Below are 21423 nucleotides of genomic sequence, written 5' to 3' on the forward strand. Positions count from 1 at the left end.
CCATGCCCTGCCACCCTGCCATGGTACACTGATGAACAGTCTCCCTGGAAGAACCACAAAAGCCTGATTTTGCTGCATTTGCAACAAATACACTAATACGTAGGCCACATTCTAGAGCAAAGGAATTAGAATTTTTCTAAATGTGGCCAGGGCACCTATATTTTTTAAAACTCCCCTGAGTGATTCTGATGCCTGATTAGATCTAAGGACACTGAGAGGAGAAATACATGAAATCCAATTAACCCTAGTCATGACTATCAGCAGGTTAATACCTTGCTGGAGTTGTCAACTGCTGTTTTACTAATTTGTGGCTTAGCATATACAATCTCCTATTTTTCCTTAGTCTTTGAATTTATGATTAATTTGTATTTCCAATTAAATTGATATAATTATACATATATACATTTACACAATTATATACACATATAAATAATTACATATTTACACATGAATACACACGTATTATCTCTTGTACTAGAATATAACCTTCAAAAGCCAGGGACTTTTATCTATTTTGTTCTATGTTAGACTGTGTCACATCTAGCTAGGAGATGGGACATCTTGGGAGTGACAGCCTCCATGGGGAGTATGCTTTTAGCACTAGCATTGTTTAAAATTCCCAGCATATGATGAAGATAAAAAGCAGATTTCTAGTTGATTTTATTATTGTTTTAAAGAAATCTCTACTGGCAATGCTTCCCTTACTGCTTGTATTCACCTCTCCCCACCAATTTGCTGTTCCTGGCACATCATAGGGCTCTGTAAATGTTCATTGACTAATCATATAAATGAATATAAGATGCTCAATAAATACTTGATGAGGGATTGAAGGATGGATAGATAGACAAAAGAGAGAGTAAGTGAACAAATGTATTCTTGCCTGCATAAGTGAATGCATGAACTTCTTCAATATGCTCTGGCTCTGTTCTTTAGACTTGAGGATTCTGATGTTTGATCTCAAGAGCAAGGTTAAGACTTGCTTTGGTAAGAGAAAAAAAGTTCTCTAAACATGATAGTCTGTAGGAAACTGCTCCTTCCAACCTGGGAGTAAGATCAAAGCAATGTTATAAAGTGAATACAGGCAAAAGACGGAGATGGAAAAAAAATCCTTTAAAAAAAAAAAAAAGAAGGAGAAGAAAAACGTAGTAAAAGGCAAAGCAAATCCTAAGACTGAATACACATAGGAGTAAGATCACAGTTTTCCTCCCCTTCAACAAGAAAGAGAACACATAAAAGAGAAGAAAAGGGAAAGGGTAAATGTTATAAATAGCAGCAAAAATAAGATAATGAAAGCAAGGGAAATGGAATACCATGGTGAAGGAGAGGAAGAAATAGAATCCTCAAGGAAGGAATAAAGCAAGCTAGCAATGAAGCAGATTGTAGGGCTCTGATTGTATTTCATTTATAACCGTTCTTACATTTTATTATATTTCTCTGGCAGGAGTCCCACATCTCTTTATGTCTGAAGGAAGGGGTGGCAGAAAAATGTTGCTCTGGGGACCTGAGATTTATTGCCTTGTACACTTAGTGTTAGCCTGATTTTTTCCCTTTAAATTACATGCCACTGTCATGTTCAAAATAAAAGCTTAAGATGGACTGCATACTATGTATCACTGTAAGAACTGCTCTTATTAAGAGTAAAAAACCAAAGCAAATTTGGTTTTATTCTAAGCAAATCAGTGATGTGATACCAACTTCTATACCTTTTTTATTTTATCATAACTGTGCCTTCATTGAATGACATAGAACGGGTGATTTTCTCAGTAAGTGAAACAACCCATGGGAAATGTGCAACCATTGCAGTGATAAGCTCGGTTTTGAATCTAGACAGACCTGGATTTATATGCCAGTGACCTTGGGCAAGTTACTTAAATTAACTAGGCTTCAGTTGCCTTAGGTATAAATAGGGGTATTTACCCCATTATGCTGGTTATGAGGATTAAATATTAAATGTATATAAAGATGTTAGCATAGTAACTGGCATGCCACTCAAAATAATGAGCATTTTTAAAATTTTTAAACTGATAATAATTTCTTCACCATTCTAAGATTTGCTTCAAGAAAGTTAACTGAATCTTAAGTTTTTATAAATTCACATTCAGAGTTAAACCAGCCAATGAAAGGGAAAATATAATTAACTACTTCTATTCTTTATAGCTAACTGAACGAAAGATGCATTTCTTTCGTATATAAATATAATATAAATATTATATAATTATATAAATATATATAATATAAATATATAATATTATATAAATTATATAAATATAATCGAAAGATGATTATATTTTCTTATTGCCTAAATTCTTTTTTGTTAATTGAGATATACTTGGCATATGATATTATATTAATTTCAGATGTACAACATAATGCTCCAACATTTGAATGTACTGCAAAATTATCACAATACGTCTAGTTAGCATCCATCACTATACATGGTCACAGAATTTGTTTTGTCTATATTCTTGATGGTCTGGCATTTAAGTCTTGTTCCTGGAGACACCACCCCTCCCATGATTAGTGAATTGTTAAAGATAGCAAACGACTCCCCTGGGAGTATGTCTTTGATATGCAAACCAACCAACCCAGAGCCCACCTCCCCAACCATCTCTTTTATTAAACTCTCATACATTAGGCCAGTATTTCTCCTGCCATAAATCACCCAGGGCTAGGTACCAGACAACTGGGGACCACCCTTCCAGCCAAGAGCCAGCCAGAATGATTCAAACTATCCAATCTTAAAACTTTACTGGGCTTAACTACCCATTTCTTCCTGTGAAAACTCCACTGAAGGCTCTGGCCCACCATCTTCCCTTTCACCCCTCTCCTCCTGACCAATCCAGGTCCTGTCCCCATGTGGCCCTGGGTGGCATGCTGTTCTTCCTGCTGTTTCTAGAAATCTGTGAGTAAATTTCTTCCTTCATGACAATCATTTGCACATCTGCATGTTTTACCGTATTTGACTGAAACAAAACCCAGGTACATTTTAACACAGGAAAATAAATGTACTCCGCAGGGTCTCCCTCAGAGAAGCATTCTATCACTTCCCTTACTTTGAATCCATTGTATCATTTCATGGAACCTTCTGTCCATCTGAGACAGACCCATTAGCTGCTCACCATGAGAGCCCTGTCCTAGCATCAATAACCTCTGTGCTTGGCTTACAGACATCTGCACACAGAGCCTCTGACAATTTTCTTAGCAAGTTCCACTCCTACTTGATACTCCTTTAAGTCTTGTGTCAATTTTTTTTTAAGTTCTCATTTTTAGAAATGTCATCTCTTTTGGGCACCCAGTGAAAGAGCTCCAACCAACACATCATAGAGCCTTATTCAGCTTTCAAGCTCTGGAAACTTAAAATCCTCTATTCTTTTAATAACTTCTATGTACTTTTGATTCCTTTCACTTCTAGGGAGAAATTCCTCCATACAGCACTTGTCCCTTGTTCTCTTACTTTTCTTATACTAAATACCATGTCTCTATTTTAAGTATATATCCCTCCATATCTACCTGAACACCACGATTGGCCATGTTATTCATCCAAGCACTTCAAAATCCCTGAATTGTCTATCCTAGATGCATTGCAAGCCTCACTGCCTGCCTTTTAATCCTTACTCTGAGTAGCCCTGCATTTTTAGAGTATACTGACCTAATTTGGGCCAAATCAAATAAAGGCAGCCAGCTCATCTGGATTCCCCTGTAACTTAGCAATTATTCAATTACTTCTTGTTGGCTCTCTTGTGTACTCTGCATAGTAACTGGCTCATAAATTTCCCACACTCTTCAAATCTCCAGGCTAATTTGCACTTCCTTCATCTTCAGCAACTATTCTTGTCTCATCTATTAAGGAAGGTCTTCTCATGTTACTGTCTTAAATATAAATATTTACCCATTCTTTCTTTTTCTTCCCACTGTCTCAAAACCCATATTTCACTTTAATTCATTTCTCTTACCCTCTGTGAGACCCATGTATTATCTAACACTCACTCAGTACCAAGTGATTGAAATCCAATTTAAAATTAAGGCAATAATAAGAATGCATAGGTTCATTTCAATAAAAATCCCACAGGCATAACTGGCTTCAGGAACGAACTGATACATGGATTAAATGTTGCCTTGATGACTCTGTTTTTCCTCATTTCCCCCCTGTGCATTCTGCTGTAGTGACTTCAATTTCAATCCCCAGAGAGAAGACCTAAGAAATTCCTAGGTCACATCTCTTAACAGCTATCTGGTAACTTTTCCTATCCCTTTTATTAGCACCTTTTTTACCTTTTAAAATTTTAAGTGTAGGAAACAATGCACAGAAGACTTTTTTTCTCTTTTCCTGTATATAGTCTCTACAGCTTCAAATATCACCTCTCTAATATGAATCAATACCCACATTATCTCTCATACCTACTCATCCACAGCTACAAATAGCTTTGACATCTACTTCCTCAGTGTCTCTGCCATGTCCGACTCATTTTGTGCTTAAATCAAATTTATCAATTATCCTCAAAGATAATTTTGTTTTCTATATCACTATTGGTAATGCTATTGCCATCTTAGTTATATAGGGTATAAATTCTTTAATCAAAGAACCCAGAAAGCAACATATTCTCTGAAATAACAAGTACTAAAAAAAGTTTGATGAATTGATTTCTTGATTCTACACTTTTAACAGTCCCATATCCATCATTTTGTCAAATTTTATACATTCTGTGGCTGAAATATCATTCATAATTACCACTATTGCTCCATTCTATAAATATTTCCAGACTTCCTCATACCTCAGTTCAATAACTTCTTCCAATGGTCTCCAGCCTCATTTTTCCTTCCATTTCTAATCTGTTCTCTACAGCTAGATTACTTTTAAAGAAATGAGGCTATAATTATGATATACGTCATCAAATAAAACATACACTATCAAAAACCTTCAATTCTATCATTTGTCACATAAAATTCAGTCATACTATCTTAACATTTATGTCCTTATATGATAATTACTATTATCCTAACAAACCTGTACTACCTATTATTTCTAGAACCCTGTATTCTCTAATTCTTTTGTTACCCTTCATTTTCTTTTCTTATATAGCCACAGTGAAAACTTTATTCTCAGCTCAGAATTTTGTTCAGATCTCTATTAGAGTATTACCCTAATTCTACACTTTTTAAAAGATATTTTCATACAAGTATTATCTACTCTTCTTGAATCCCATACTTTTGAGGGCAAAGGACATTTCTGATTTATCATTTTACCCCCTATAGCATCTATCTTAAAGCCTCAAAGACACAGGGAGCTTATAAATATGTATGGAAATGAACTTTATACTTGTAGTTTCAAATATTCCCATTTTGAAATATCATTGCTCTACTTTAAACAGTTGTTTATATTTTGATAAAAAATAATATTATTAAATAATGTTGTGATGACTGGCTCAATTTTTATTTCATTGTCACTATTGTTAAACCTAGTCATTATCTAATTCCTCTCCGAAGGGTAATTTTGGAAATATGTTATATGGTGTCCTTTCACTATAATTCATAGAGATCTGTCCATTTCTCTCTAGAGACTTTTTCTTCTTGAATAGAGCAGGCAAGGGGAGGGGCACACATATTCCTGATGCTTCGATAAGGTACCATTCTACAAATCTCAAAAATGCCAGGTTAGCAGCTTGATCACAGACCTTAGAAGACTCCAGCCACACAATATGGCAAGCAGGTATTTGAGAGAGCTTGAAGAACAAAGCTTAAATGATAAAAGTCAGTTACTTTAGCCTCAGCTAGGCAAGGTAGCATACTTTCTATTTTGCTTGGTTGGCCAAAAAGCATTTACTTCTAACGTGAAATGTTAAGTAACCACATTCTGAGAAAGTCTTCCCATAGGTACTCTCTATAAAAGACTTTACATAGGACTAGAAAGCACCCCAAACCTAAGCCAACATAGTGACTGGAAACAGACTGTTTTTCTCACAAGCATTTTGTTTGCTGTGGTAGTTAAGAGGAAGACGGTGTTAGAAATCCTGAGGATTGAATGATGGGATTCCAGGGTTCAGAATGAATGGCAGGAAGTGAAAAACAGAAAGAACTGTACAAATGAAAATGGCCTGGCTTTAGCGAGAGTTGCCATCAGGCCAATATGCACTTTCTCTTGGGATATCCCCTGGATCTTTGAAGGGGATATAGGGGAAAGATAGCAGGAAGTCCTGGGCACAGGGATACTTATGCGATTCTGGAAACAGGCCTGGAATGGGATCCTTTGGTCAAGACCTTCCCTTGATCTTCTTCTCTTCCTGAGGGCAGTAACAAACATCTCTTGAAAATCAAGTTTTCAGGATGTCAGTAAGTTAAGGACATAGGCTGGATTTCAGACACATACTAGAATAGAAAAGTAAATCAAGGCTAAGGAAGCAGGTCCTATTTGTTCATGAAATCAAGGTCCTCCTCTTCTGGTCAGTTGTGAGCTACAGCCAGCAAATCTATGCTTTACCTATCTTTGTACCCATGGTGCCTGCCATAGAGAAAACATCAACAAATATTTTTTACATGACCAAGTGAATCAAAATAAATGAATAAATGAATGATATGTTTAGGGCATGATAGTGCCTATGTGACATGGCTGATTGCATCTAGAGGAGTTATGCAATGCAAGGGTGGGAGATCAGACCACAACTTTGTTCCTTAATTTTTTTGAGGAAAATATTAACATAATCGTTCACATTGATTCTTGCATAGAATAGGCAAAGGAGATCTAGGAAGTAGAGTAAAAATTGTGCTAAAATTTCTTAAAGTGACATTTTCATCATTGTAGATAATTACATAAGCTGACAGACAATGGATGTGTAATACATATGAAAAATACCACACCCTCAGGACTCTCCTGCTATCCACCATAGTCATATTTCTAATATTAGATTTGCCAAGCCACAACCTTCTACTGCTTCTTTTTCAGTCCTATTTTATATAAGTAAGATATAGAGTGGGTTTAAAGAGTAATAAAGCACATGACTATTAGCTATAATACTCCTACTTTAGTAATCAAGTATTAGTACTTAAGTCCTTGTTTTTTTCCTAATTGTCCCCTCATTCTTTAACAAAGGTAACCATTATACTAAATTTCATATTTACTTTTTCCTTGTTTTTCTTTGCAGTTTTGTATGTCTGTGTCTGTGTCTTTGTGAAAATAGGGGATTGAGTGTGCACAAATATACATGTAGATATTCATATCTGATTTTGAACTGTATGTAAATAGAATTATATAGTATAGATTATTTTGTGACATGATTTCCCACACTCAAAAATTTTAGAAAACTCCATCCATGTTCAAGTGTGAATCCATAGTTTTCTAATTTTCTAATTTTCTAATTTTCTAATTTTCTAGTTTTCTAATTTTCTCTGCTGTATAGTATTTCATTACATGAATATACTGCTATTATCCATTTTGCCCATTGAACATTAGCATTGATTTCTATATTATTTTAGTAAAAAAATAAACTCTTTTACATGAATCTTTTCTGAACCTATTCAGAAGGTTCTATTCAGTTCTATTCAGAAGAACTCTTTTACATGAATCTTTTCTGAACCTATTCAAACTCTTTTACATGAATCTTTTCTGAACCTATTCAAGATCTCTCCCTAGTACCAGTCATCAGTGGTTAGGGTTAGGGTTAGTCAAAATAGTAGGGAAGCTCTTTCTAGAATGGCCTATGAACATCCATGACACTTGACATTCACACTTGAGATTTCCATTTTTGTTTTTGTTTCATTTCCTACTCCTGTTGGATATATAATGGAATCTCACTGTGGTTTTAATAATTCACTGATTACTAATTAGGTTGAGCACAATAGGATATTTATTGTTTATCTTTCATCTCCTATAAAAGTCTATTCAAACATTTTGCCAATTTTTTATATTTTTTAACATATTGACTTATAGGACTATTTTTAATACATTTTTAATACCTTTTTTGTCAATTAAATATCTTTTCTTAGTTTTTGGCTTATTTTTATCTTTTAATATTGTCTTTCAATAAATATAAATTCTGAATATCAATGTATGGCAATTTTTTTAAATCCTTAAGAAATTATAAATGTTTCTTACTGGAGAAATCTTAGTCTAAGTCTAAGATATTATTCCTATATTTTCTTTCTTCAAAAAATCAAAGTTTTGTCTTTGACATTTCTCTTGATTCTAGCTAGAATTGATTTTTTAAATATAGTGTAATGTAGATACTGTTTCATTCTTCTCCATTTAGATAATTAATTGGATTGATTGTGCTAACACTTGTTCATTAAATAATACCATTCTTCCCTATTGATCTGCCATGCCAATGCCATCTGTCTGTCATGACAGTCTCCTTATATCCATGAGTTGGTGTTTGAAAACTTTGTTGTGTAATTTTGGTCTAATTTTGTGTCTTGCCCTTCAACTGTAAAACATTGACTCAATTAGCATAACTTTTTAATATGTCTTGAATTATGAAAGAACAATCTTCTCTCTCTCTCACACACACACTCACTCACAGACACACACACACACACCATGGTATTCTACAATCATGTTCTTTGGGACTAGCCTGGCTTTTTATGTCTCTTATTCTATGCATATTTTAGGATCAATATTCAGAAAAAAAAGATCTGTTGGGATTTGACTGGACATGAATTGGGTCTATAAATCAGTTTCAGGAGATTTTACATCTTTATAAATTAAGGCTTCTTCTCTAAGAAGAGTATTCATCTATTTAGATCTTCCTTAATTCACTTTATTTTTTTTATTTATTTATGATAGTCACAGGGAGAGAGAGAGAGAGGCAGAGACATAGGCAGAGGGAGAAGCAGGCTCCACGCAGGGAGCCCGACGCAGGGAGCCCCAACGCAGGACCCGATCCCGGGTCTCCAGGATCGCACCCTGGGCCAAAGGCAGGCGCCAAACCGCTGCGCCACCCAGTGATCCCTCATTTTAAAGCTTTCATAAACTTTAGCACAAAAGTTTTACAAGCCTTTTTTTATATTAATTCTTCTGTACAAAATATTTTTGTTCCTATCATAAATGGTATCTTTTTGTAATGTATGACTTTGCTACTATAATGTAGAAATACAAATTTAATCTGCATATTAAAGTTGTATCTATAATTCTTGCTAAGTCCTATTATTTCAAATAAATTTCCACTGTGTACTTTTAGCTATTACTTGTAGATAATTTTGTTTTCTCTTTTCCAATCATTTTATTCTTTGTTTTTCTTGCTTAACATCACTAGCAGAGATGTAAAAGAATTATTAACTTGAGATCTACAGACACATTAGGAGTCTGAATGTAATAGGGCATTTCAATATAATTGGTTTATTTTTAATTTGAATTTTATGCATTTAGAAACCTTTTCTTGCTTCTTTTTGGATAGATTGAGATTTTGAGTTCATTTATGAATGTCTTTTACCCTCAATTCACCTTCATCACACAAATATACACTTTCCAAAAATAGATGTTATATTTGACATTTCGATACTTTGAATGATTTTCCTAAAAATTATACCATGCACATTTGAATTAATATCTGTTAAATCAGGATATCTATTGTACTCTCAAATAATATCATAAACTTTGAACAATTTATATTCTCTTAACTTCTGTGCTTTATTCATTCAGTATTTCTCCTCTAACTTTTTGTAAGAATTCAAAGCTCCATTCTTAATTATTTTAAAGCTCAGCCTCTAATTTAGCAAGCAGTTCTTAATCTACATCTAACCTTCCTTTGAACTCTGACATGAAGCTTTTTTGTTTTAATTAGGATATATCTCATTGAAATATTCTATTTAGTTCTTTTCAAATCATTTTGGTGATATGCTTGGTATGAGTTACTCATAATTGTATTTCATTTTTATATCTCTAAGCATGTAAGATATTCTTGTTATATTTTTCAAACAATAATTCCAATATTAATGTATGTATAGATCCTGATTTTATATCTTGTAATTTTTGCTGATTTTACTTGTTTGATCATGTGTTTGAGACTTTTTTTTAAATCTTGAAAATCATATTTACTGAAATTTTATTAATGTGATTTCTTTGAGGTCTTGGTTATAGAGTAATTTCTCAGAGATTTACTTTAATTTGTATGAGGGACCTTGGTTCTTTATCCTCCAGTACTACTTTAGATTAAATACATCATTTTTTGCCCCTAGCCATGTAGGTAGTTTGAATCCATGTTCCAAATTTTTATTAGAAGTTTCCTTTCTACATGATTTTTTTAAGGTTGGAGACAGATATAATCTCTTGATAGTTCTCATTTCTTGCTATTTGTTTTTCTAGAACAAAATTTATTCGAAGTTGTTTCCTTTCAATGTCTTAATTTTATGCAATATTCTCCAAATTAACTTTGTATAGAGTGAATCCTCTTTTTAAAGCCAGTCTGAGAACATTGAAGATTATCAGATCCCTTTAGGCAAAGCATCTGCTTTGAGGCTTGCTTGTTTCTTGGATTTATGCTTTCCTTATATTTTTGACTCCTGATGATTTCCTTTACTGTCTCTCCCACTCTCTTGTGCACTGTTATTAATCTTAAGTTCTATTTTGTATGTTTTATAGTAGCAGAATTTTATTAATAACTTCTCTAGTGTATTACTGTAGATAAGAATAAATTTGTTCTAAATTTGTAAAAACAAGGTTTTCTTATGACTATGTTTATAGGTATAACACACCTGTATTCATCATACTATAAAAACTATATAGTAAATTAATCCAAAACTATTATTTTGTTGAAATATTTCTGTAATATTTGCTCAGGTGCCCTTGTTCATGCACTTTAAAACAAACAAGCCAAAAAACAAAACAAAAAAAAGCAACCTTTTTAAGAAATTACCATTTTATGATTAATTTATCTTTTAAGCTTTGTTTCTTAAAGAAAAAATGATTTGCAAACTATTTCATTCATTGAAAATCTGATCAAGATTGGTAGAGCTAACATAGAGAAGCGTTAAGGGAGAGTTATTGTCAGGAAGGGCTATTTGAACAGAGATGTGAATGTTAAGGAATTGAATGAGATGGAACACTAAGGGAAGCATATAACAGGTTGTCTTAATCCAGTTAGACTGCTATAACAGAATATCATAGAGTGAGTGGCTTATAAACAACAGAAATTTGTTTCTCACAGTTCTAGAAACTACGAAGTCCAAGGTCAAGGTGCCAGCAGATTTGTTGCCTGTTAAGAGTCTGCTTCCTGGTTTAGCTGTCTTCTCTCTGTGTCTACAATGGTACAAAAGGGATAGAAAGCTTTCTGAGGCCTCTCTTTAAGAACACTAGTCCCATCTGTGTGGGCTCCACTCTCATAACCTAATCTCTTTTCAAAGTCCCAACTCCAAATACCATCATGTTAGGTGCTAGGATTCAACCTACGAATTTTCAGGGGATACAAACATTCAGTTCATAGCACCAGTAGAGCGAGAACAGCAAAAGCCTTAAGCTGGGAAGAGCTCAGGATGTTAGAAAAATAGATCTGTTGTCTGGAATGCTGTTATCAACAGTGGGATGGCTAAATAAAGTGTTCTCATTGGTCAGCAAAGGTCATATCATACAGGGCATTGAAGTCTAAAGAAAAACATTTGGATTTTATTCAAATGGCTAAAGGAAGTCACTTTTTAAAAAAAAAAGATTTTTATTTATCTATTTGAGAGAGAGAGAAAGACAGCAAGAGACAGCATGAGCAGGAGGGAGTGGGAGAAGCAGGCTCCCCCACTGAGCAGGGAGCCCAATATAAGGCTGGATCCCGGGATCCTGGGATCATGACCTGACCAAAGGCAGACGCTCAACCAACTGAGCCACCCAGGTGCCCCATCACTGTTGGTTTTAAATTCTCATAAAGTTGCACTTCTTCATCATTCTCTTGCTTTTCTGGTTGGTTTAAATTTATTTTGTCCTGTGAAACTTATGCCACATAACTTTAAAGTCAATGCTGGGTAGACTTTATGCAGGACTCACTTCACTGCAACACAGGCCTTGCGTACTTGGAAAGGCCATGTGCTGCCTGTGTTTCTACATTCCAATAGTGGTGACCTCTCTTGAGATGTACCCTAGGCCACACAAAAGCAAAGTCAGGCTGTCAGGCAATGACCTGTGTAGTCAACAACTATAAGAAGTTTTTACTGATGTGCAGTTGAGCATAATAATGGTAATAATACTAACTCATAAAAATCGACAAAACTCACAAAAAGAATACTCTGATATCTGATATGAACTGTGACCAGTGATGAGACCCTTCAAGACAAGATGGGATATGTCTAAAAGCAGGTAGAATGACATATGATATTGTCATTCTAGCACTATGCTAAAAGCAGAAATCTATTTATTGTATGGATATTTAGGTATTCATGATTATCATAGCACCAATATATCTTATCCTTGGCCTCCAATTTCTATTTCTTGTGTAAGCAATCTGTTTCCCGAGTTTTAAAGATAGAATTTTTTCCACTTAAGAACTCCAGTTTTTATATTCCAATTTCTATATAAACGTCTAGAAATAGCAACTCTGTTACTTTTCTTTTTAGTTCCTCTCTTGCATTTCTTACATGCCAGATGAAAATATTGATGAAATTGAAATGATGTTACTTAGAAAATTTGACAACTTGGACCTTTCTCCAGTTTGGAACATCGGGGCAGAAAATATACAGCAATATATACCATACTATTGTCACTGTTCTCTGTTCAAGTCTAATTTATGAAAAATCCCATCTTTCATATGTGAAATGCTTGTTAGCTGTCAAAATAAAAAAGCATTACCAAATGAAAGGTATTTTCACCAATTATTCCAAATCTATAGACTAGGTTTTCCTAGCATTTTTAAGATGTTTAAATTTGTTATCTATTTCCTATTCTCATGTCCTTTGTCATCATATTTGGTCTATAATAGACATATGTGGGAAGGCAGACACTAGACTACATTGGGAGGACAGAATCTTAGTGTATTCATTAAGCCTGAGATTTCTCCATATCCTAAAAGAATATTTTTGAAGTCAAAATTATGAATATTATGAACAAATCATTTTAGCTAATACCCTGAGGAGTTGCATCAGCTGAAGCTAGTAGATAAATAGTCTCATAGTGGGAGTGAAATATGATACCCAAAGGGTGACATCAGAAATTCAAGGGTAGCATGCATAGATCCAAAATTCTTATTGTTTCAGTTTGATTTCAGACACAATCAATTTAAACAACATTAAAAAAGGGTCAAAATCTTATGTGCACCAAACTGAGATTTTCATGTTAATCAAAAGAAGCATGGGTAAAGAGAAAGATAATTTGGAACTTCCTTTAAAGAATCCTAATTATTATATTTCTCTATAACACATTTAAGTCATACATAGTTCCTTGCAAAATTTTAAATGTACTTGAGAGGTAGATCTTGAGAAAAGGTATGTAATGCAGTGTGAGAATATTCTGTGAGGGACAGACTTACACATAGATCAGAAACAATTCAATCACAAAAAAAAAAGAAGAAAGAAAGAAAGAAAGAAAGAAAGAAAAAGAAAAGAAGAAAGAAAGAAAGAAAAAAGAAAGAAAGAAAGAAAGAAAGAAAGAAAGAAAGAAAGAAAGAAAGAAAGAAAAAGAAAGAAAGAAAGAAGGAAACAATTCCATCACAATGACACACTCTCTCCCTCTTTTTCTTTTTTCTGTCTACAGTTTCTTCAAGGGACCGCTTTCCTCGAGCTTTTACCCACATATCAGCAGAAGTGGTAATTCTCCAATTGATCTGTTTAATTTGATTAATGTAGATACAAATCAGCCAATCCAAACACTAGAGGAAATCCCCAGCTTTATAAGTTATGTGCATGCATATAATGTTTTTCATCTTCAAAGCAAGTAAGAAGCACTAACTAATTAAAGACTCTGGGAGGACCTTATGGAATGGCAGTTTGTAGGTTCAGATATCATGGGGATGATTGACCCAGGATATTGGAGGAATCTAGATTGTACAATTATACAGTCAGAATTTTAGCTGGAAGGTTACTTATGACTTATGTCATAAGTAAACCTCTCATTTTACATATATTTAAGATATTTAAGTTTTTATAAATATTTCCTTTACTGAACAAGGTTCACATTCCAGTGCTTTATTTTAAATTGTACTTAGGGAGCTGACTGAAATGGGGAGCAATCTCTACCTTCTGTTCTTCCTTTGTTTTTCATCTGTTCTCAAAAGAGATATAAGTACATACAGAGTGATATATGCATATTGAGAATGAAAGAAATTATTTTAGAAACAACATAGACATGCTATTTATCAAATGTATGGTTGGAGAGCCAATGAGGTGCTATGTAAAAACTTGGAAGTCAGGCACTAACACTGCAATCCCAGATTTCTTCTGTAAAAATACATCTATACAGATTTCTGTATTTCTGGTAATATGGCTGCCTACATATTTAACTGAACCTCTTGCCAACATGAAGACACCAGAAAAATCTCAAAAATCTTAAAAGCTTGGAGGGCAGTAAAGAATTACCAAAACAAATCTCTGTGAAGGTAGAACTCTAGAATGAAATAAGAAGAGTGTAACTACTTTGTCATAGGTAATTTGCTCAACCTTGAGAATTGAAATTATACTTGACAAATTTAAGAGGGCCATTGTGGGCAGAAAATAAAACCTAGGGCCTAATGAAGGTAGAGAATCTCACAGGGTAGAAATACTATCCCCTAAAGCTGTGATCCCAAAGGATCTCTGAATTTGGTAAAAGAGTAAACTGGAAATAACCTACCCAAACAGAACTGCAAGAAACATTTCTTTGGCACCTTGAAAAGAAAGAAAAAAAAATGTTATAACATTAAATTGGATCAAATGTGATGCTGCATCCCAGTGAATACAAACAAACAAATCAAAAATACCTCAGGCTTTAATTTAAATTGTTCTAATAATGTTGTTCTCTAAGCATTTGACAGAAGCACAGCTGATTAACTCTAGAGGAATGAATTTTCATTCTAGGCCACAAATGATTTAAAATTTGTTTTCCTAAGGAAAATGAGGGATTGTTCTAAAAACATCACTAACCTGGAAAGTAACAAAGGACTATTAGCAAGAATGGATAGAAAGAACAAAAAGGAGAAATCCACACACAAATACTTCAGACACTGGAGTGACCAGGCACAGGATACAGTATAATGATGCTTCCTTTATTTAAAGAAATAAATAGCAAATTTGAGAATACCTATAATTATGTTAAATAAGAAAGCATTCTTTTTAAGTCCCAAGTGCAATTTGTATAAAGAAAAAAATGTAATAATTGAGATTTAACTCAATACACAGATTTAGTGGTGCCTGGGTGGTTCAGTCATTAGGGTTAGGCTTCAACTTTAGCTCAGGTCATGATCTCAAGTTCCTCCTGGGATGAGCTCAGTTTTGGGCTTCTTTGCTCAGTGGGGAGTCCAGTTCTCCTGTTCCCTCTGTCCCTCCCCCTCCTCATGATCTCTGTCTCTCTCTCAGATAAATAAAATCTTTAATATATATATATATATATATACACACACACATATATATGATCATTTATATGTGATTTTATATATATATATATTAAATTATATATATATATATATATATATATATATATATATATATAATTCAACAGGGGCTTAAAAATAGCCAAAAAATATTAACTTATTTAAGAAAAAAAAAAGAAAGAAATGCATCCAGAGTACAGCACAGACTAGAAGATATAAAAAGTATCATAAATTAAGAGACATTTAGGTTAAGGCAAGAAATTCTAACAGATACCTAATATGAGTATCAGAAATATAGAAAACAGAATATAAGAGTATCAAATATTTCAGAGCATTACAATTGGAAATTTCTTATAATTGATGCAACACGTTCCCTGATTTAAGAAGCTAGAACCAGCGATGGATAAAAGCAACCATATAAATACAATCATAATAAAAACTACAGAACATCAAAGACCAAAAAATAAAACTTCTTATAAGAAATCAGAAAAGCAGATTATTTTCAGAGAGGATGATTTAGGTTTCACATCTGAATTATCAACAGAAACAACGAGAGCGAGAAAAATATGTAGGCAGCCATATTACCAGAAATATCACCAAGATGGCAAACTAGAGCATTCCAGATTTCTCTCCGCATCGGAACAAATAATAACTAGTTAAGAAAAAGACATCACTGAGGGAAGCCTAGCACGTGGAGGGGAGACTGAAGCACCCCTTCACCTCATGGTTTAAGACACATTATAAGGTAAGGTGGCCACATATCGACCACAGTGCTCTTCTCCCAGGCCAGCACAGCACCATGCCCACCCTGAAAGGTCTCCCCTGAGCCTTTGGTTCTTCCAGGGCCATAGAGAATCTGGGATAAAACCAGCACCTGCAGAATTATGGGCTACTTTGCAGCAGCCCCTACTCAGACCTCACCATTGGGACTGCAGGGGAACCTGTAGGAAACCACCACTGAAAACATGACTGCCACAAAGAAGGCAGAAGGGGCTTGTAAAAACCAGCACACAGATGTTCATACCTGCTGTGCCCAAGGAATAATCCATAGTCTTGCTCATCCACAGAGCCACATCAGGGTGCATGCTGACCAGGGCAATTGGAATGTAGGTCTACCTGATTGGGATCACCAAAGGAGGAGTTTTGCGAGACCTAGAGTCTGGTTTGCCCACGCACAGGCAACGTGTGAGTCCTGGATGCACCTGGGGTAGATAATGCTTTCAGCTCCATCAGACCCAGAAGGCTGGCAACAACTACTAGATGCTGAGCGTCCCAGCAGTGCTCCAGCCCAGAGGCAGACAAGCAGAGCTGGTCACCCTCAGAGCAAAACCAGTATGAGGTGTTGAGCATTCCAAGCCAAGCATGGGGAGTGGAATTCACAGTCATGGCTGAGGGTAGCTTCTGGCCCATCCTAACCATAGAACCTCTTTGGAAAATTGAGAGTAGCCCATAGAAGCTCCTCCCCTTACTACCTCGGCAAGGGAGCTGAGACATAGCCCCCAAGGAATAATGGATATACAAAACAACCATTAAAAATTATTTTTAAGTTTAACAAAAATTAAAAATAGAGCTACCAGGAGTTCCATTCCTGGGAATATAACCAAAGATAACAAAAACACTAACTCAAAAAGATTTCTCCACTCCCATGTTAATAGTAGCATTATTTAAATAACCAATAGATGAAAACAACCTAACTGTCCATCAATGGATAAATGGATAAAGAAGTTCTGGTATATATATACAATGCAATATTATTTGGTTACATATACAAAAAAAAATAAGGACAACCTACCATTTGAAACAACATAGACAGATCTTGAAGGCATTATGCTAAGAGAAACACAAATACTGTATAATCTCACTTCCATATAGAATTTTTTTAAAAAAGACCCAATTCAGAAAAAAAGGTCAGACTGTGGGTGCCAGAGGCAGGAGTTAGAGGGGAAGGGATTGGAGGAAGGTTGCCAAAAGCACAAATTTCCAGTGATAAGATAAAGAAGTGCTAGGGATATAATGTACAATATGATGACTACAGCTAACATTGTTGTAGGATATATGGAAAGTTGTTAAGGAGAGTAGATTCTAGGAGTTTTCATCACAAGGAGAATTTTTTTTTCCTTCATTCTTTCTGTCATATCTATGTGAGAAGATGGATGTTAGCTGAACCTATTGTGGTAATCATTTCATAAAACATGGAAATAAAGGAATGACTTGTTGCCTCAGTTGGTTGAGCATCCGCCTTCAGCTCAGGTCATGATCTCAGGGTCCTGGGATGGAGGCTCATGTCCAACAGGGGGTCTGCTTCTCCTTCTAACTCTGCGCCCCCCGCACCTGCTTATGCTCTCTGTCTCTCAAATAAGTAGATAAAATCTTTTTCAAAATACATAGAAATAAAACCATCCTTTTGTATAAACTTTTTAAAAATATTTTATTTATTTATTCATGGGAGACACAGAGAGAGGCAGAGACGCAGGCAGAGGGAGAAGCAGGCTCCATGCAGGGAGTCCGATGTGGGATGTGATCCTCTGACTGTGGGATCATACCCTGAGCTGAAGGCAGATGCTCAAACCCTGAGCCACCCAGGCATCCCTCTTTTGTTTAAACTTATACAGGGATGCCTGTCAATTATTTCTCAATTAAACCAGAAAACATTTTAAAAAGTGAAAATGGTAGGATAATACCATGAATTAATTGAAAATGACTGTCAAGCTACTTATCTCTATTAAACAAGTTATTTTTGAAAAGGAGGATGAAAAACAACATTTTAAACAAATGCAAACTGGGACCAGTGGACCCTCATTAATAAAAAATAATAAGCAATTCTCTCAATATTCTACCAAGGAAGGGGATGTTAATAGGAGGAATTACCGTGGAAGGGAAAAGGATGTTTGTCACTGATACTCTTAAGGATTGCTGGCACATGGTGGGAATGAAAATTACATATTAGGTCAGATTTTTATTTTTCTTTACCTCTTTCTAGTGTTCTCCAGTATTGCCTACATGCATCATAGACTGATTCTGATTCCCTGAGGAGAAACAGTTAGGCATGATCAGTAACTCCCAGCTGAATGAGTTTGGCCAAATCATTAACACCTTCTAGAGCAAAAACCATCAATGCTACATCCCTGGCTCCTGGTATGCCTAATAGTCATAAGACAAGTCAGAGGCAATATCTGCCCTTTGATTTCCTCCACCCATACAAACAAGTATACTTGAACATGCAGCTCAAAGTAATCCTCCTGGAATTAATAATATATATATTTAATATATGTAATATTTATATTGTATATTATATGTAATCTCCTAAAATATTTAAAATATAAAATATTTGAAATATGAATATAATATGTATAATATTTATATTATATATAATGTATATTATATACATATACAGACATTATATATATTTATTATAATATATATATATAAAATCTCCTTAAATCAAACTCTCTCCTTTCTCTATTTCTGCCCAGACATTAGAGAGCCCTCTTGCTCTTTTCTTCCTTTTACATCTTCCTTGTTTCATTTCGGCTTGAGCAAGCAAAAAACCTTTGAGTTACTTAAGATCACTAGTGCTGATATGGTATATTTTGACATCCAGTATCTCCAAATGGGAGGAAATGGTACACCCAGCAATGGGCCAAGTTGGGCCATAGCATGTCCTTTCTTGGTATGATACTGAATGTATGCTGAGTAGACACAATTTCCAAAGTAATGTCTGAGATATAAGAAAGAATAAAGAGGCAATGAGGCACTTGGGTGGCTCAGTCGGTTAAGAGGCCAGCTCTTGATTTCAGCTCATGTCATGGTCTTAGGGGATCGAGCCCCACATCGGCCCCCATGAACAGTAGAGAGTCTGCTTAAGGTTTTCTCTCTTTCCCTCTCTCTCCCCCTCTCCTGCTCACACACATGCTCTCTTTCTCTCTATCTCAAATAAATAAATACATCTTAAAAAAAAAGAAAAGGTGAATATGTAGGTTGGACTGAACAACTATTAATTGCATAAACCATAATAACAGTGCTTTGTGTAAGTATTATCTTGGAGATGGGTAAAGGTTTGGATTAAATATAGGCTTTGATCATTTAAATATGTAAATTATAATTTCTAGGAGAATTATTGAATTAATAGAAAATAGTGTACAACGTCAAGACTAATAGAGGGAAAATGGGATAATTATTGCAAAAGTTCACTCAACTAAAATGAGTGAAAGGTTAAAAATGCAAAGAGAAACATAGAACACACAAGAACAATAAAAAGCAAAAAATAAGATATTTGATTTAAACTCAAATGCCACAATTACAATTGAGTCAAATGGAGCACAGTCTCCACCTAAAAAGATTAACAGATTGGACTATTCCAAACATGACTATATACTGTTTACAAAAGGCACTTGTCTACATAAGAAAACAAGTAGAACATGGCAAGCCATGAAAAATGACATATCAGACAAACACTAACCAAATAAGAGCTGATACAATTATGTCACTATCAGACAAAAGATAAGAATTTCTGTTAAAAGAGAAAGATCATGTCATGAAGAAGAGAAAAACGTGATTTTATCCGGAAGAGACAAAAAGTAGATTAGTGTTTGCTGAGGGCTTGGTACTAGAGCAAATGAGAAGTGGCTGTTAATGGGTACCGGGTTTCTTTTGGGAGTGATAAATATATTCTAAGGTTAGATTATGATGATGATTGTGCAAATCTGTGAATATACTAAAGGTAAATTCTATGGCATGTGAATTGTACTTCAATAAAGTTGTTATAAAAAAATCTTGACAATATTTAAGTTAGCAACTTCTGTTCTTTATAAAAGAAAACTTCATAGGCAACAAAAGCAGAAGTCATACTGTAGAATATTTACAACACATGTAAGCCACAAAAGACTACTGTATAGAATATATAAAAATAGTAAGAATAAAACAGATAGTGAAAAAGACAAGCACATGATAAAACAGGAAATCAAATAGAATCAACACAGAGTTACTCAAACTTAATATTCACAGAAATGCAAATTAAAACCAATTGAAATAAATGTTATTGTTTCATTGGTAAAAATTTTAGTCTTACCATAACACCTTTTGACAAGAAGTTAAAGTGTTGGTGTCCTTATACATTTCTAGTGGGAATGTAAGTCAATCTGTTTCAATTTCTGTAGGGAGGCAATAAGATTGAGATAATTAAGAGAATAGTTGTCTCCTATATATATTAGCTATTCCATAGACAGATCTATATTTCAAAGTTTGTGTGAGGATTGAATGAGTAGGTATTTGTGAAGCATATGAAACAGTGTCTGGTATTCATTAAGCATCCAATAAATATTAGCTATGACTGATCCTTAAATATTGTTTTTTTGTGGCTTACTAGGGGTCTCAGAATATATAGCATCACCTTCCTTTCATATATATATATATGAATATATACACATATATATTCATATATATATGATGTAAGTAAATACTGAGGCATAAAGAATATTTTAATTATTGGTATAGCCCAGGTGAGGGGATGCAGTTTATGGCTTTGTGCAAACAGACCTACTAGTAATGAGCTCCAGAAAGAAAGCAAGTTTCTCTCCCTCCCAGTTTTGGCACTGCTAGACCAGGGAAAGCCTTCCTACAGAAGACATTCCACAAGAAGTGCAAGCTTCCTGCAGAGTTCAGTTGAAAGACACGGAGGGAACAAAGCAGAAACTTCTCTGTTACTCTTCCCAAATTTAGCACATAAGATGGCAAAATTTGTGAAGAGAGCCCAGGAGCAGGCTCAGGTTCCTGTGAAACCAAAGGTTTTTTCTTCTAAAATTAACTGCTGTATTTTTTTGTTGTTACTTTTTGCTGCTGTTGTTAGGGGTAGACGTAATCAGGTTTTCTACCTGATGGAATATCAGAGACCTCTAGTAACCACGCTCTTTTTTAACTAAAGGGGAAAAGAATGAGAAATCTGATCTGGCTGCTGCAGGAC

The sequence above is a fragment of the Vulpes vulpes genome, chromosome 11 (assembly GCF_048418805.1).
Source record: "Vulpes vulpes isolate BD-2025 chromosome 11, VulVul3, whole genome shotgun sequence".
NCBI lineage: Eukaryota > Metazoa > Chordata > Mammalia > Carnivora > Canidae > Vulpes > Vulpes vulpes.